The sequence below is a fragment of the Geotrypetes seraphini genome, chromosome 7 (genome assembly GCF_902459505.1).
Source record: "Geotrypetes seraphini chromosome 7, aGeoSer1.1, whole genome shotgun sequence".
NCBI classification, from domain to species: Eukaryota; Metazoa; Chordata; class Amphibia; order Gymnophiona; family Dermophiidae; genus Geotrypetes; species Geotrypetes seraphini.
In genome coordinates, this window is record NC_047090.1 from 77,996,741 (window position 1) to 78,014,066 (window position 17,326).

At 39.5% G+C, this 17,326-nt stretch overlaps 1 long non-coding RNA gene across 1 annotated transcript in view; it reads left to right on the top strand.

Moving 5' to 3' along the window:
• LOC117363503 overlaps positions 1 to 7,022 on the top strand; it is a 165,078-nt gene extending 158,056 nt beyond the window's left edge. The window contains exons 4-6 of the long non-coding RNA XR_004540077.1: positions 3,719 to 3,835; positions 3,954 to 4,024; positions 6,445 to 7,022. This is a non-coding gene — a long non-coding RNA (uncharacterized LOC117363503). The remainder of the gene's footprint in view (positions 1 to 3,718; positions 3,836 to 3,953; positions 4,025 to 6,444) is intronic.
• Positions 7,023 to 17,326: the final 10,304 nt, after the last annotated feature.

Consider the following 17,326-nt stretch of genomic DNA (forward strand, 5'->3'; position numbering starts at 1 on the left):
AATCTGATTTCACCCATTCAAGTCAATGGAAAAAATGTAAAAAGCTGTGGGATCTCCAGTTATTTTACTTGGCAACCTTGACCCACCAAAACTTTGCAATGGCACAAGGCTTTGTGTAAAGAGGTTACTGGCCAATGTAATTGAAGCGACTGTCTTAACCGGAAAGGGACAAGGTGAAACCGTATTTATCCCGCGGATACCACTTATTCCAACAGATCTTCCTTTTCAGTTTAAGAGATTGCAAATTCCAGTGAGACTTGCATTCTCTATCACAATCAACAAATCACAAGGACAGACTATTACATACTGTGGAGTGGATTTAAGATCCCCCTGTTTTTCCCATGGACAACTCTATGTTGCTTGCTCAAGGGTGGGTTCACCCAAGAATGTATATGTTCTTGCTCCTGGAGGTGAAACTAAAAATGTTGTTTATAATCAAGTTTTGTGTTAGTTGTATTGTATTCATTTTGTCAAATATTTCACTTTATAATTTGAATATTGTACTTTTTATAAAGCTGTAAAAAAATAATTTCATTCACCACTATAAAGTATCTTTATTTGAATCCATTTACAGTGTTATTGCTATAATTAAATACCCGTGCAACGCCGGGGCATCAGCTAGTTATTTATAAGTTATTTACATAAAAAGAAAAGAAAAAGCTTAAAAAAATATAAAGTTAATACTATCCAAGTGTGGGGAATAATGAAGAATTCCTAACACCCCTAACTCGTTTTGAGGAAGTGGAATCAGAATTCCCTTTGGATTGTATTTCATGTTCTGAGCGAAATTATTTGTTCAGGTTAAGTATTCAGCTGGGACATACTTAAGTGTATTCTGCAGGTTCCAGCTTAATATTAGTGCCTAACAAATGCCAGATAATTCCCAGATGTTTAATACTGGTGCCCAAACATGGCCTGGCATTGACTATACAGATATAATTTAGCTGGTGGCATTCAGTACTTTAAAAATGTTGATTTTCACCTGCTGAATAATGATGAGCATAAACTGCTTTACTACTACTACTTATCATTTCTGTAAAACACATATGAAAGTCCCTGCTCAACAAAGCTTAAAATATATTCAAGAGAGATAATGGAACAAGCATGGGATTAAGGAGTCATTGTGTGAATGGGTAAAACAAACTTGGGTAATGAAAAGGTGAATAGGGCATTAAAAGCTGTTTTTAGCCTAGATTTAAATAGGACCAGAGATGGAGCTTGATGTAGAAACTCAGGAAGTCTATTTTAGGCATATAGCACAGTAAAATAAAAGGAATTGAGTCTGAAGTTGGAAGTGGAGAAGAAGTTTATTATTATGTTTCAAGTTTATTAGGATTTTATATACCGCCTATCAAGGTTATCTAAGCGGGTTTTTTACACTCAGGTACTCAAGCATTTTCCCTATCTGTCCCGGTGGGCTCACAATCTATATAATGTACCTGGGGCTATGGAGGACTGAATGACTTGCCCAGGGTCACAAGGAGCAGCGCAGGGTTTGAACCCACAACCCCAGGGTGCTGAGGCTGTAGATCCAACCACTGCACCACACACTCCTCCTATAGTATAGTGAATGGAGTTCCTAGGGAGGTTTGTAGGGAGAGATAAGAAAGGAAAGATACGGAGGAGCTGCAGAATGAATGCACTTGTAAGAGGAGTTTGAAGGCCCGGATGCACTAAAACTATCATTAAAATTCTGTGGGTTGCTGTGGAGCCATGTGCTTGCCTCTTACCATTTCCCATGAAAATATAAAGTGCGGAAACTTTTTGAAAAAGCTCCATGTATCTTTATTCATACCTTTTGGAATAACTATATTCCTTGAGCCACTATTCTTGGTGTAATAACTTCCATGACAAGGAATTGCCCTAGGCCTGTAGACCCTGCAATTTGAGAAATTGATAAAGATTTTGAATTACTGGAGAAAGATAGTATTCTGGGGTTTAATTACGTAACTCAGATTCAGTGGGAGGCATTAAAATCATCATGAAATATTCTATAATCATCAAAAGGGGGGAGGGATTGTATTAATGGATACAGATAAATATGTTTGGAAAACTAATTGTCAATTGTTAAATGACCAATTCTACTAGGAATTACCATATAACCCCACTATCGTATACCAACAGGAGATTTGAGAACTCCTAATTAAGGTAAATTTGGATGGTACAATTTCATAAGAGGAGCTCAAGTTCCTGTGTTGTCAGCATCCTCTGGTTCCCTGTATTTATTTTGCATCTAAAATTCACAAGTCTTAGACACTCCATCCAGGAAGACTGATTATTTCTGGCATCAAGAAGTGAACCAATTCCAGAAATATAAGGTCTACCTGGAGGTTATGTGAGGGAGTTATGAACCGTGGAAGTATATACATGGTTGGAATTACTGTTAGGAAATCTTTTTCTTTAGTCATCACAAAACTTGCATGAAAACCAAATTTGACAGTATAATCTGCTTCTATTTTAAGTGCTTTAGTAGGATTGTAAGTTAAAGGCTTATACAGTGGATGGCTTCATCAGCTAGTTGTCTGTTGATCTCTTTATATAATTTGGCTTATTCATAACCACAAACCTCCATTTTTGTCAGGTGATTTTATAACAATAGCATCATTATTTCTAAGATCTCTAAGTGCTTTGTTTTTTTTTCTTTAGATAAATTATAATATAATTTATTCTTTTTCTTCTCTAATAATGTAATATCTCTCAAAACACTCTAATTGTGCTATTATGGATTCACTGTTACTTTCACCAAGACACTTCAGCATATTTAAAAGATCATCCATTAGCAGTTTTCTGGTGATATGTGTCAAAGTTGCTGTTTTTTTAATTTGTGCTTATTATTTGTGATATTGATACCAAGTATCTCTTATTATGTTCTATTTATGTTTAGGTTTTAATCTAAATACATTTTGTGCTACCATGCCTCTATGGACCATGTTGTCTTTTAATTTGGTTCAATTCATCATTTATTCTTTCACTCAATTTATTGTAGATTTGCCTTTGCCTTTTGGATTTTAAGTATTTCTATTTGTTTTTGTGTTTTTATGATGCTGTGTCAAGATTTGTCAAGCTTAAGACTGGTTTTTACAAAGCTGCAATTGAGGTTTCTATCACGGGTTGACAAAGTAAATTCTCCAATGCTCGGGGGGGGGGGAGGGGATACTTCTTGGGTTTTGTAAAAGGAGCCCTAAATTAATAATTTCTTTTAGAATTGGATTTAAGATATTCCATTTTTAAGCCATTCCATTTCCTACACTTGTTGTATTATATATTCTATCTTTTAAAAAAAATGTTGGATCTCTATCGTGAGAATGCTGCTGGAAGTTCTATACTTCTGAGACCCCCATTGGGTATCTAAATTAAAAAAAATATGATTTTATTATAATTTTTTAATATTATTTGAAGACTTTTGAATTTATGTTTGTATTATTTATATTTAATTTTTTAAGAACCTAGAACCCCTCCCCCCCGATGCAGGCAGCATGCCAAAACATAGGCCATGATGGGTCCTTCAATAAAATTGGCATCTCTGAACCTAGTGTCTGCCTGTTTCATCTGAGGGCTAGTTCACTGTTTGCTCGGTGTACTACATTTGTGTTGTGGATTTCCTCTGGTTTGAGCTGCTGTTTAGTACTTGTCTGTATTACTTGATGTAATTTTTGTTCCTCGCTTAGATTTGTGGATAAGCAGGTTGTAAATAATTTTAAATAAATAAAATCCACAGCTCCTGGAGATGGGGCCACAAGAGGCACACAGCAAAGATAGAAACCATTGAAATATTATCCCCTGGACAACAAAAGATGAGACAAACCCTGGAGGACCCAATTGGACTTGTATAAAGGTATGCACTTGATTTTAAAGTTCAAAAATAAGCAAGACCAAGAACATGCAGATTTCAATAGTTTCCAATGGGCTTATTTTGAGGATGAACTGTCTTCTTGCTTTGCTCCTATTTCCAGTTCCTGATTGTTACAATGGTTTTTCACTTCAATTCCTACTTCCTAAGTGAAACAGATCAAGACAGCACAAGGTAGGTGCTAGGTGCTTAACCTTTCCTGCCAGTAGGCCCTGCCCCCCCGAAGATCACCGGCAGGAGGTTACCCAACCTTCCTGGACCCCCCCAATGAAACCCCCCACCCCGGAATCCCCCCTATGGGCTTACTCGCAAACTGGAATGTACGCAGGTGAAGCTGGACTCATTTAGAGCACTGGTCTTTGACCTGGGTGTGGCCACGTGAGCGGACTGCTGGGCACGATGGACCACTGGTCTGACCCAGCAGCGGCAATTCTTATGTTCTTATATGATATGCCTAGTTGTTGCTTCAGTTTACATAAAGGAAGTAGGTACAGAGAGGGAAATTCTATAAGAGGTGCCTAACTAAATTCTACAAGAGGTAACCCCCTTTTTTTATTATTAGTATAAAACCACACTAGAGGCTGCTGCTTTGGTAACTGCCCTGAAGCCCATAGAGATTTAAAGGGCTTTGGGGGTTTTGCAGCTTTGTAAATTTGCTTCCATAATAAAGTTTTAATAATCTCATAATTGAAAAAAATAAAATTTAATTGAAAGATAGGCACCTAACTTATTAGGTGTGATTCTACAAAAGACAGACGTCTATCGCATGGTGCCTAACACCAAAGTAGGCATGTTTAGGGGTGGAGAAAGACTTAGGTGCTCCTAGCTGTGATTCTCTAAAGGACTTAGGTGCCTATAATGTAGGTCTTTAAAACCCTGGCCTACATTACAGGTACCTAAGTTTTAAGATAGGTGCCTCTACACATGATTCTGTAATGGGCACCTAAGTGTGACTGATATGCAATAGGCATCTAACTTCAGGCGAATATCAATTTTAGGCGCCAATTACAGAATCTGGCCTAGATTGAATAACACCGCAGATAATTCAGAACCTTGTGGTACCCCTGTACCCACCTTCCTACACTTAGAGAAATTGCCTCCTACACACAGAGCCATTGCTAAACATGCTGGGGCCCAGCGCAGAAATTAAGGAGGGTGCCCTTCTTCTCCCTCCCTCCCTTAATTTCCCTACCCACCATTACTACCACATATTAAACAACTTTAAATGGCTTCTTCACACACAAAATGCAGACAAACCTTCATCAAATACAGAACAATGGATCACAAATTAGAAATAGAAATATGAATAAGGGACGTGACATCACTGCAATTGATGGTAGCCTAAGAGAGTAGCTCTGGAGCCACACAGGAAATTTTGCTTTTTTTCTTTTCCTATAGTGCAGTGGTCTCAAACTCACGGCCTAGGGGCCACATGTGGCTCTCCAGGTACTATTTTGAGGCCCTCGGTATATTTATCATAATCACAAAAGTAAAATAAAACAGTTTCTTGATCATATGTCTCTTTAGCTATAAATGACAATATTATTATTAAGATTTAGCCCAAAGGAAAGATTTATAAACTATAAAGAGTTTTACCACATGCAAAATTGTCATTTTTTAAATAAGACATTAACTATTTTTTCTGAGGCCCTCCAAGTATCAACAAATCCAAAATGTGGCCATGCAAAGGGTTTGAGTTTGAGATCACCGCTATAGTGCATCTTTTCTGTCTATGGACAGGTATGAGTTCATTTGGCATGATAACAGCTCAAACACCAAACAGACATTAAAACCATCTCTAGCCCTTCTTCTCCATCAGCAGAATGGCACAAGGCTGAGACGGTGTTGGGAGATGTGAGCAAGCTTAATTCTGTGGGACATCCAGAGACTGTTATCTACCAGTTGGCGAGAGGAAAGCTGTAGCTGGTTTCAAGAACTTAAATCCAATCTTACCTCTGTGCGGGTTGATGTCCATGGGGCCCTGAAGGACTTAAAGAAAGATGTCAGTGAGATTGGTCACTAGCTGGGAGAGGCAGTGTAAGTGCTGGGAACTCATAGTGAAGATATTATCTGTCTACAGTGTGACAAACCTACTGCATTCCCAAGGTTTGTTACAGGGAAAGGTAGAAAAGTATACAAACCCCAGTGTAGAAGGGCTGACCAGGTCAGTGCACAGGACATTAAGTTAGCTGACTACCCTGTGAGTGATGAAGAAGAAATGGAAATAGAACAGGAAAGCTTTGACTTACCTAGGGCAGTCCCAAAGCCAGGCAAGATTATCCAGTGCCTGTAAGGCAGAAAGCTCACAAACAGTTTCTCTTCAGAGAAACGGTACAGGCTGAGGAGAGAATGCCCTTCCCCCATCATAAGCCAAGGGGGAGTGGTTATTTCCCTCAGCTTAAAGCCAGGCTCGTTAGAGAGCAAAGGGGAGGAGAGAGAGGCTTAACAGAAACAGCAGGACATGAGCCTGCAGAGGCAGGAAGTTCAGAACGGGGCTGAGCTTGCCTCAGACCCTGCAGGGTAGTTCAACAGCACTGACTGGGAGATGACTGAAGAGCTGGCTGGTAACTTACCTTCAGAATTCTTTTCCCTAGAGCCGATGGTGGTAGCACTGTGGTTGAGAGCTGGTCAGAGGAAATGGAGATAGCTGAGTCAACTGTGAGTCTGTGAAAAGATGTTTTTTTTTCCTCCTGCCTGTTTTTTTGTTCCTCTCATTGAGAGGTTGACTGTGTGGGCTAACAGAGGAATGTAATCCTGAACTGCAGTGTTTCCATAGTTTGCTGAGCTTTAAGAAATGTGACAGTTTTCTCTTCTTCATGAAATGGGAGCCGCTGAACCAAACGCTGGTCTGTAGTTTCAGCATGGTAAAACCTAAGGCTCCCTGGTTTCAGGTCTCCATGCAAGAGCCCAGCTGGAAACTGATTACCATAGCAACTGTGTAATATAATTAGCCTGCATGCCTCTTAGGAACAGAAATTAAGAATCTGAGAGTAAACCTGCTCCATTTCCTTTGGGAAGGTCCAGTCCAGCTGGAGAGTGATTGCATTGCTAAAAAACACAGACTGCCTGTAAGCAATATTATGAATGTTCCTCCTATAACTCTGCATTGAAAAGCTGTTTATGTTAACTATTTCACTGCTAAGCTTTAATTGAAAGCTAATGGACTGTATTTTGGGCTAGCATCAGGAGGTATGCTCAATTGAAGGACTCTGGTACAGAGGACTGTATATGGTTTGACAAGCATGCCCAGAGCTGATTATTGAGACTCGGTGAATGAAATGAAAACTTTTGTTTTTTTGTTTGTATTGTTTTCATGCTACCAGGGAAACCTGGGTTGCACGATTACCCTGCGGCTGGTGGCCAAATAAAGCTTATATTTTATACCAAGGCCATTCTGACAACTGTGTTTTTCTTTAAAGTCCTTGGAAGTAAGCTTGGTTATGCATTTGCCTAGGGGCAGCCAACTTGAAAGGATACCCTAATTCTAAAGGGACCACGCCAGGAGTGAACAACGTGCCACTACCCGGTTGCTCAGGGTGTCCACATAGAGCACGGATGTGACAACAGGAATAAGTTACCCAATTGAAACAGCATACTGAGGAGTCCTCTTTAAAACTAGAGGATTTAGAAAATCAATTGCGGCACTGCAACCTCCGCTTTCACGGGGTGTCTGATACACTCTTGGATAACCAATTTATGGAAGTGATCAAATAACTTTGCATGTTGGTCTTGCAATTGGCAGGTGGAACATTGGAGCTTGGCAAGCCTTTGTCGCACTGTGCTCATAAAGCCCTGAGTCAGAGACCTTGAGAAACTGTGGCCTGCTTTCATTGGTTTATTGATAAAGAACAGATGCTCTGGGCAGTTCGATGAAGTTGAGGCACTGCAAGCTGGGATGAGGTGGAGATTTATTATGACATTGTCCAGGCTACTTTGGCTTACTGCACATATTATAGGGACTGGACTCTAGATCTTTGTGTTAAAAAGATATTGTTGGCTTTTCCTGATTGTCCTAGTTTTTACTGCAGCAGGTAAATCTTATGTGCCAACTTCAGTTCATGATGTTAGGGCCAATCTCATTGTGGCAGATCTCCTTACAGCATCAGAAGAGAAGCCTGCTGCTTCGAGGTTTCCGAAGCCCAAAGTTACACGTGGTGATGACTGGCAAAAAAGTAATGAAACAATCTGCCTCTCAGCACTTTACGGGTTTGTACTTCTACTGAATTGAGACCTTTTGTTTCACTGATTTTGCATTAATGAGTGGGACCATTTCCTAACATTGCTGGTAATTATTATAGCAGGGGATTGGAAACTGGTCTTCAATTCGATGTGATATTTTTCTTGGGTTGGCTCACAGTGGGCTGGCATTTTACACTTTCTCTTGGTATGGACCCATTGTGTATACACCAGGGGTCTTTGCAAGTTAAGGGAAGTGTGAGTGCATTTCTGGTAAAAGACTGGATGAGTGAATGCAGATTGTATGAATCTGAGTGTTTCATTATGGGGAGAGTATATGGTATTGGAGAGTTGAGAAATGCAGGCTACAAATTGGTTTTGGGTACAGCTAATTACATTTTTATGTCATATAACATTAAGGGCTTGAATTCCCCATAGAAAAGACATGTTTTTTTAAGGAAGCAATACTCCTCTGTATTTTTGTGTGTTTTGTTCAGGAGACACACTTGCAGCCCTGCTTTGAAAAGTTGTTTACCCATGAATATTACCCTCATATCTTTTTAGCCTCCAACACACTTCATAACGAATAGGATGTTGATTGTGATACATAAAGACATCTACTTCCAGTTGAAGGAGGTAACCCACGACCCTGAGAGCTACTACCTTCATGTTAAAGCAGAGCTGGATAGCCATTTGCATACTCTATTAAATCTCTACATTCCTAATGTGGATCAGGGTTATTTCTATTGAAGTCTTGAACATTTGCTGCTGGATTCTAGAAAGGATCCCTAGTAGTTGGGTAAAATGTTCAACTCACCTTTAACCCTGCTCTGGATAACTCCAATTCTGAAATTCAATATGCTAAAATGAATAGAGCACAGCTTTTGGGGTTTCTGTACTGTTAAGGCTTGGAAGATGTGTGGCACCTACACCATGCAGGAGTCAGGATTACCCATTTTACTCTCCCTTACCTAAATCCTATGCTAGGATTGATATGTAGCAGGTAGATCATACTTCTTGCATTCTAGTCCAGCAGTCATCTACTGAACCTAAGGTCTAATCAGACCATGCTCCCATTGTTTTGATTCTTCAGAAAATAGAGCGATGAGAGGGTATGCAATTTTGGTGACTAAAGAATTTTTTAATTAACCGATCCCCTCATTTTTCTACAGTTAGAAGTAGCAATTAGAGACTTTTTTTTTTTACCCTGAATAACATTGGAGATGTAGGACCTATTACTTTAAGGGAAAGCTTTAAAGCCTATATGCATGGTCAATGTATTACAAAGGGGAGAGGGACATAGCACAGGCCTTTCTGCATTTTTATAACTTGCTATATACTTCAGAAGATAGCATATCTAAAGAGAAGATAGAGGCCTTTTTTGAATGAGATTACTCTCCCTAGGATAGCTAAGAGGGTGGTTTGAGTATCTCTCGAGTTCTATTTTGCAGGAGTAAATTCCAAGGCTATAGTTAACTTGTCTTCCCATAAGGCCCTGGACTCGGATGGATTCTCCAATTTATTCTATAAGAAAATGGCTCCTTATATAGCAGAACCATTGACCCAATTGTATAATGCCTTTCTTTTGGAAGATCATCTTCCACTATATTTTCATCAAGCTGATATCACCCTTCTTTTGAAGCCAGGGAGGAACCCAGAAAACTGTGAGTCCTACTGGTCAATATTTCTACTGGGGGTTGATTATAAAATTTTCATTATAATTTTGGCAGCTCAATTGTAATGTTATCTCCCTGATTTGATCCATAGTGATCAGTCTGGGTTCATTTCTGGCTGCCATCCCAGTGATAACGTTTGTAGATTACTTGACTTAGTGTGGGTGTCACATCAGATGCCTTCTCCTGCTGTCTTATTGTCTATTGATGCAAAGAAGGCCTTAGATCAAGTTTATATGGTCCTTTATGCAGGATACTTTGAGAAGGTTCAACTTCACAGGCAATTTTATGCATTGGGTCTCTTTGATATGATTCTCCTGAATCCTGCTTCTCCAGCCTGCTGCTTGCACCAGCATTGGTTTTCTCTGTGATGTCACTTCCTGGCCTCGTGACCAGGAAATGATTTCAGATAAGAGCCAGTCTAGTGCGAGCAGCAGGCCAGATAAGTTGCTCGTGCTAGTGAAGATTTAAATAAGTAAAAGGGGGTGGAGAAGGGAGGGCGCGAGTGTGGCATGGGGTGGGATGGAGAGGTGCCAGTTCCCCCCACCTCCCCTATTATGCCACTGATCTGCACACCCTTTACAGAATACATATCTGCATTTGGACATGTCCATATTGGCGTGCCCCAGTAATGCTGGAAACCCTTTGTAGAACTGTACTTTATGGCCAAAATTTTATATATGGTGCTGAAAAATTAACACAAATCAAATTTTACACTAAGTACTATTCTAAAACTGGCTTTCAGAGTTGGGCACTGTTTATAGAATAGCATTTGGTGCCAGGATCCACACCCAATTTTAAGCATGAGGCTTTACATCAAGTAAAGTCTGGTGCAAATTTCTGCACCTAAATTATATGCGGATCGCCCTTATTCTATAACATTGTGCATAAATTCCAGGAACACTCCTGAACCACCCATGCTTATCCCACACCCCCTTTTTCGGATCTGCACAGACCTCACCGCCTAAAAATGTGTGCATATATTTTAATTAATGCCAATTATCACTGACAATTATTAGTGCCCAATTATTCACACTAATTAGTTTGTTATTCAATTAAATTGCATGCAGAACTTGGGCGCACACCCAAATTTCAGCATTCAGTTAGGAGTGTCATACAGCCCATTCTCATTATTCGCAATAGTGTGGTTCCTGAAAATGTTCCTGAATCTCAAAATCACGAATAACAAAATGTTGAGTTTATGGGAAAATAGAGGTTAGGTTCCTGCATGGGACAGCACTTGAAGTACCTTTAATTCACTCTCCGGACATTTGGGGACCATATCTTGAAGCAAAGCTTGACCATTAGGTGAAACTTAAAGCAAAAAAGCTGGGGGTTTTAAACACCGGTCTGTGAATCCACGTACAAAGCATCGCAAATAATAAGAAAAAACTGTATATAGAATTAGACCATTGGGGAGAAATTCTATGACGCACCTATAGTTAGGCACCTAACATAATTAGTAAATTGGTTTGAATTATTACATTACATTAGTGATTTTTATTCCGCCATTATCTTGCAGTTCAAGGCAGATTACAGAAGAGGATTTCTGGGCATGTCCAAAGGTGTTACAGAGTAGAGCGGGTTGATACAGAGGATTGAAATGTTTCATACGGTGTTAGTTAGTCTTCATGGATTTCTTGAATAGCAGGGTTTTTATTTCTTTTCTGAAAGTTTTGTAGTCTGGGGTCGTGATTAGTAGATTGGAGAGTAGGTGGTCTAGTTTTGCTGCCTGTGTGGCTAGAAGGCCATTTTACAATTTTTTTCCGCTTGATGTCTCTGATTGGAGGGTATGTGAATGGTGTCTGGGTTCTCCTGTGTCTGGTTGTGGTAGTTTGGATTAGGCGGTTGGTCAAGTAAGCTGGGCTGTCACCATTTATGGATTTCAATAATAGACAGTAGAATTTAAATAGTATTCTTGCTTGAATTGGGAGCCAGTGTGAGTCGAGGTATGCCTCGGTGACTCATACTGGCTCTTAATTCAAGCTCATAATTGGAAAAAAATAAAAATTAATTGGGTGATAGGTGCCAATCTTCTTAGGCGCAGTTCTACAAAAGATAGGTGCCTATTGCCTCTAAAGTATGCGTATTTTTGAGTGGAAAAGACTTAGGTGGTACTAGGCACCTATAATATAGACCTTTAAAATCTTGGCCTACATTACAGGCACCTAAATTTTAAGTTAGGCGCAATTCTGTAATAGGCGCCTAAGTGTGATTGACAAGAGATAGGCACCTATATTATAGGCGCCTCTCTTTTTAGACACCATTTACAAGATTTCCCCCTAAGTGCATATATTTTACAAACTTCAGAGGAGATGTCAATGTGTGTTTTACCATTGTCCAGTATAGGGACTGACTCTTGCCTTTATAAAATAGGTTTAGAATAGGTGCTTTTTTTGTACAATGAGAGATTAGAGAAACTGGGCCTCTTCTCCCTTGAAAAGAGGAGAATGAGAGGGGACATGATCGAAACATGAAGGGAATCGACTTAGTAGATAAAGACAGGTTATTCACCATCTCCAAGGCAGGGAGAACGAGAGGGCACTCTCTAAAGTTAAAAGGGGATAGATTCCGTATGAACGTAAGGAAGTTCTTCTTCACCCAGACGGTGGTGGAGAACTGGAATGCTCTTCTGGAGTCTGTTATAGGGAAAAACACCCTCCAGGGATTCAAGACAAGGCTAGACAAGTTTCTGCTGAACTGGAATGTACGCAGATGAGGCTGGTCTCAGTTAGGGCACTGGTCTTTGACCTGGGGGCTGCCGCGTGAGCGGACTGTTGGACGCAATGGACCACTGGTCTGACCCAGCAGCGGCAATTCTTAAGTTCTTATTCTCTTATGTTCATATAGCTTTTTTACTGCCCCAAGTTAACAGGACAGTTTTCTGGGCACCATTGCCAAATACCAGAGCCCAAATAGCTCCAGCACTAACTGGATAGTACATTAGTAATCTCCTTGTTTTTTTTAGCAATACTATCCAATTTCAAGCTGTTGATAATCTAGAAATCATCCAGATTTTAGAAGATACCCATGTTCGAGACTCTCTTACCTGATTATCGCTTGCTGAAAACTGGCCCTATTAATTTTCTTTTGTCAATACTTATTGAGCACTTTCCTAATTAACTCATCTTGAACTACTGTTGGAAAGGCATGAGCAGTGGAGTAGCAAGGGCAAGAGACTCCTGTGTCAGAAACGCCCCATCCCTGCCCTCACCTCCGCCACCCTCCCCGCTCCTTCCCCAATCCCCCCTGCTGTGCACACACACCCTTCCCTTCCTCCCATGCCTCTAGTTGTTCACCACTTCAAGCAACAAGAACTTCAACATGCTCCTTATGACCCTGTTGGTTCTCCCTCTGACATCACTTCCTCTGCGTGGCACTCGGAAGTGACATCAGGGGGAGAAATGACACGGTTGCGAAGAGCATATTGAAATCATTGCTTGTGGTGTGTGATTACTAGAGGAACGGGGGAAGGGGACATGCGTGGGGTGAGGGGAGGAGTGGAAAGAGGCAGGGCGGAGAGGAGGAAGGGTGCCAGTGCCCGAGAAGGACCGCCCCCTTCCCCCCCCCCTTACGACACCAATGGACATGAGCTAAACTAAGGATCAGCCAAAGTAGTTTACAACAATAAAAAAATTAATATAAATCAAACATATGAAAAATATATATTAAAATCACAACTGAAGTGCTTAACAATCAGTCAGCAGTTGGACTGATTATTGAGCATTTGAGAAATACCAGAATGACGATGCCAGCATTCTCTGACAGCGTAAATGCATTCCCTATTATAGTCCGTGAATGATGTACTTTCTTACAAGTAATGCATGCTTGATAATACTGTATAACAATTTAGAAAACTGTAGTCATGCTATGTATAGCCATATTGAAGAAGTTGTTTAATGCATTGTTAATTTTTATGGATGACATTGATTCGAAGGTATTGTAGATTCCACAATTTGATAAATTCATACGTGGTTGTGAGCATTTTTGTTGCGGTGCTCAATAAATATAAATAATAATAGCAACAACAGCCTGCGTTAGAGAAATCAATATAAAATTCAGTGAACATTTACAGATACAGAAAGGCCTTCCAAGCAGCTGTTGCAGATTCCATTTCGGTGGATAAAACTTCTGTGATATTCTTGCAAAGTGACTCTGTATTTCTTGTTCCTTAAACTGGCAAGGGGAGGAAGGCGAAGCCAGCCTGAGATTTACACCTGATTTGTCTTATAGTAATCTTTTGAAATTAAGAAGTGTAACCTTGCATTGCATTAAATTCCAGCTAATGAGATAACTGTCTTTTCAAGGAGGGAATGATGAAGTACTCATGCCATAAAGCATAAATTAATCCTGCAAGGTTAAACACTGGAACTAACTCATGTTTCAACAAAAGCCCTTACCAGCAGTTAAATTAACTGACATAAATACCATAAAATCGGTCTTTATTTTAGCCTTGGATGATGTTTCTTCTTAGAACCTGGCTTTCAGTTTGCCTAACTCATTTTTTGCCCATTATTGCACGCACCATTTACCTTTTGAAAAATCTGGTACAACCAGAAAAAAAGTGTTACGGAATCAAAAATGTGGGGGAGGGAGACATGTTAGAAACAAAGGAGGGGGGGAAGGGGGGCGTGTTCCATTTCTTTTGCTGTTGAAAAAGAATCACATTGTACCACTATAGTTATATGAAGAAACAGTTAATTATGAACAAACAGACCAGCAAACATCACTTTCTACAAGGTTTCACTGCAGTGTTTTAAAGGGAGAAAAAAAAGCTAAAAGAAAAACTGTGGTGATAATAGGTTTGATATATATTTCGGCAAAAGTGACATCACATTAATGAGGTGGCTTACAGGGCTCATGCATTTTGTAGAAGGCATTTTGGTGTATTAGTGTAATTAGTGGTGATGAGAAAACTGTTTGGAACTGAATTACCTCTCATGAGTTCATTTGAGCTTTATGAAATTACACTATGCAAGATGGGAAATTATGGAGCATCCGGAGAGACTTCATGCCTGGTTTGATCATAGCCACTAATTGGATGATCATTTTCTTAAAGCTTTAGAAATGACAGAGATAATTTTTGATTTTTTTTTTTGGTGGTTCGGCTCTTTGTTTCCTTATACCAAATGGAGGTCGCTGTAAGATGTAGCAGTGTTTGTTTTTTGTTTTTTTTTTACATTAGGGGGATTAAGTTCCAGTAAAGACCTATAGGTTTAACATGAAGGATCTGAGTAACTTCGGCCGTTATTTTAGAAGCCCTATTCACATCTCACATACTTGTTATACATGATCTTAGATGCTTTTTCAAAAAGGTGGTAAATAAATCCTAAGAAATAAATAAATAAAGGGGAGGGGAGGAGTGAGGTGTAGTGGTCAAAGCCCTAAGGCTGTGGGCTCAAACCCACACTGCTCCCCATGACCCCAGGCAAGCCACCTAATCCCCACATTGCTCCAGACACACCAGATTGCGAGCTCACCGGGACGGACAGGGGAAAATGCTCAAATTTATTTGCTGTGGCTTAAAGACTATGGATCGAAGTATTTGAGAAACTTTTTCAAAGTTGTGTGATTTCTCTGATGCAGTCGAAGCCGTGAAACGCTATCAGCGTCGGAGTTTTCAAAGAAGCTCTGGGAACGGTGCTCTGAAGGTTCAAAGGTTGAAAGTAAATTTCTTAACGTGACCCAGGAATGGCGCTTCATATGTTTAAAGGATCACAGCAAGTATTTTGATTCCAACAGTAAATGTGTTTAAATCATAAAAGTGATGATAACATGAACTAATTCTGTGAGAACAGTTTAAGATTTTTTTAAACACTGGGTACCAGAGGGTAAGTTTTTAAGCCGATGAAATAAAGAAAGGGAGCTTGGAGAAATTCTCTGTGTGACTCCCAGTAAAAATCTGAGGCTTTTCCTACCCGCAGGCTCTGTTTAGATTCTGATGGCAATGATAAAATTGATATTCTGTTTAAAAAAAGGGCTATTGATTGAAGACTTTGGTAGGCGTTCAGTTCTGGTCTCCTTATCTCAAGAAACATATAGCGGCACTAGAAAAGGTTCAAAGAAAAGCGACCGAGATGATAAAGGGGATGAAACTCCTCTCGTATGAGGAAATACTAAAAAGGTTATGGCTCTTCAGCTTGGAAAAGAAAAGGCTGAGGGGAGATATGATTGAAGTCTACATAATCCTGAGTGGAGTAGAATGGGTACAAGTGGATCGATTTTTCATTCCGTCAAAAATTACAAAGACAAGGGACACTATATGAAACTGCAGGGAAATACTTTTAAAACCAATAGGATGAAATATTTCTTCACTTAGAGAATAGTTAAGCTCTGGAACACATTGCCAGAGGTTGTGTTAAGAGCAGATAGTGTAGCTGATTTTAAGAAAGGTTTGGACAATTTCCTGAAGAAAGACATGGGGGAAACCACTGCTTCGCCCTGGATTGGTAGCATGGAATATTGCTACTCCTTGGGTTTTGGCCAGTTACTACAGACCTGAATTGGCCACTGTGAGAGCGAGCTACTGGGTTTGATGGACCATTGGTCTGACCCAGTAAGGCTATTCTTATGTGATTTCTCCTATTTAGAGTTAGTACTTAGAGTACTTAAATATACCTCCATGTCACATAAACTGTCTCGCTTTATTGGCAAGCATTGGAATATTGTGAAATCTCTTCTATTTTCTTTCTTTTTTATATTTATTTATAATTTTCAATTTACATAATCACGTATAAACTTGTACAGAAAGCAAATTTCAGCATTACAAAAGAATAAGAAATAATATTCCAATCAAGATATTATTTTAGACTTAAATTCAGCTCAAGTCCTCTATCTTGTAGGATCCAGGATTACAAAGCGAGATTTATATCATAAAGGAAAAAAGAAAAAGGAAAGCACAAACTGGCTAACTGAGCTCAGGAAAACCTCATAACATTCCGATTAGGCTAGTTCTTATCTATTTTCCTTTCTCCAGTCGCAAAAGCGATAAGAAGGTAGACAGTTGAAAGGACTTAAAGAAAACATATTTTTTAGAGGAATAATGTATAATACATTTACAAGGATATCGCAAATAAAAAGTCGCCCCAGAGATAACACTCCTGGCTTTAACAATAAAAATTATTTCCTACGCTCCTGCTTGTCTTTGGACAAATCTGGATACATTTGAATTTTTAATCATAAGAATTCCTTCTACTTATTTTTAAAGAACGTTTTCAATAACCAATTTTTGTCCGGTGCCAAAGCAACCATTAACAACAATGTAGCAGGTACAATCATTTCCTTATCAGACAATTTAAGCAGTATTTTTTTTTAAGAATCATTTTTATTTTTCAAAATAAATATACAAAATATACAGATAATTATTACAAATACTAGTCTTTAAGCCCATTACATTAATGGGTGCTAGAATAGATATGTCTGTCTGCCTTTCTTTCTGTCTCTCTGTCTCCTTAGCCACTGTCTTTCTTTCTTTCTGTCTCTCTCTCTCCTTTGCCGCTGTCTGTCTTTCTGTCTGTCTCTCTGGCCCCCTGTCTGTCTATCTTTCTTTCTTGCTCCTTGGCCACTGGCTGGCTGTCTGTCTGTCTCTCTGGCCCCCCTGTCTGTTTGTCATTCTTTCTGTCTGTGT